Genomic DNA, 1188 nt, shown 5'->3' with positions numbered 1-1188 from the left:
CAGCAGGACCATGAAGTTTGCCTCCAGAGTAGAACTCTAATTATCATTATTTTAAAAGTCTTCAAGAATCCCATTCTTGCACACTTGGCCTTGAAGTTGTTTGAGGGCTACTATTAGAGTTAACAGGAACAGGAGATTTGAAAGTAATAGGAATATTTTTCCATAATCTTTCTGCTTCAAGTTTATCTAATGAGCAGGAATTGACACCCTTTTTCACAGAGCTTGGTAATTCTTTAGTACAATCCTCTAGATTTCTCTTGATTTTCAAGACAAGTAATTCAATTTTGCCACCACATTGATTTCTATTTATATTTGTGGACTCAACTGGAGTAACTAAGCCTTGTCCACAAGTGTGGAGGGTTCTTGAAAATTTGGATTCTTTTTTTATGTCCAGTGAACTCAGTCTTTCAACGTATTTCTTGTGTTTTGTTTTTCTTTTTGTTTTCTCGTTGGGTGAAAGAAAATGATCAATCTGCCGGGAGTTTTAGTAGATCATCAGTTGTTAGGCTAATAGAGTCTATTTCATTCATAGTTTGCTTTCTAGAGGAAAAGGAGTTTGATTGCTTTTTGTGATCAGGATTTTTAAAAGCATTGTTTGTTTTCTATATAGTTGGAGAACTGTGGTATATTTGTAGAATCCTCATTCATGTTAATTTTTTCCAGTGGTTGCACCAGAGATATATTAGGCTTAGATAAAAATCATCAACATAGGCCTAGAGAGCTTGTGAAGCAGAACTGAAGAGTTCATATTAAAAAGAGCCATCAGGGTTAGAGCAATGTCTAACAGTCAGGCTGGAGCTTGCTAGAAGAGACGCTACTGAAGATTCCCGAGAACAAACTCTACATTTTGTGTTTGATTTTGTCATGATTTCCTCAAAATGAGTCATCGCCCCCGTACTGCGCCTCCACCCCCTACCGCCTCTTGCCCCTGACCCTGGCCTCAGGCTAGGTTGACTGGCAGACTCACAGCTTCCTCCGTGGTCACAGTCTAGCGCCATGCTCCAGCTTCTTTCAAACTGGCCCAACATGATGCGGGCCTCTATGAAGCAATGTTTATTATTTAACCTTTATCTTTCAGTGTTCCTTGAACAATACTAGTTGTTCAGTTGAATTGCCTAATTTATCACAATCCTTTAAAATGAGATTAAAAAAAATTGTACACAAATTAAGTCCTTTTAATCCTGTCAA

General features: G+C 38.0%; 1 pseudogene; it reads right to left on the bottom strand.

Annotated features, from left to right (window-relative positions):
• LOC102500974 (lung adenoma susceptibility protein 2 homolog) overlaps positions 1 to 866 on the bottom strand; it is a 12534-nt pseudogene extending 11668 nt beyond the window's left edge.
• Positions 867 to 1188: the final 322 nt, after the last annotated feature.

This window comes from Tupaia chinensis, unplaced genomic scaffold (genome assembly GCF_000334495.1).
Source record: "Tupaia chinensis unplaced genomic scaffold, TupChi_1.0 Scaffold143798_1, whole genome shotgun sequence".
Lineage (NCBI taxonomy): Eukaryota > Metazoa > Chordata > Mammalia > Scandentia > Tupaiidae > Tupaia > Tupaia belangeri.
This window is presented reverse-complemented; position numbering and strand designations above follow the sequence as displayed.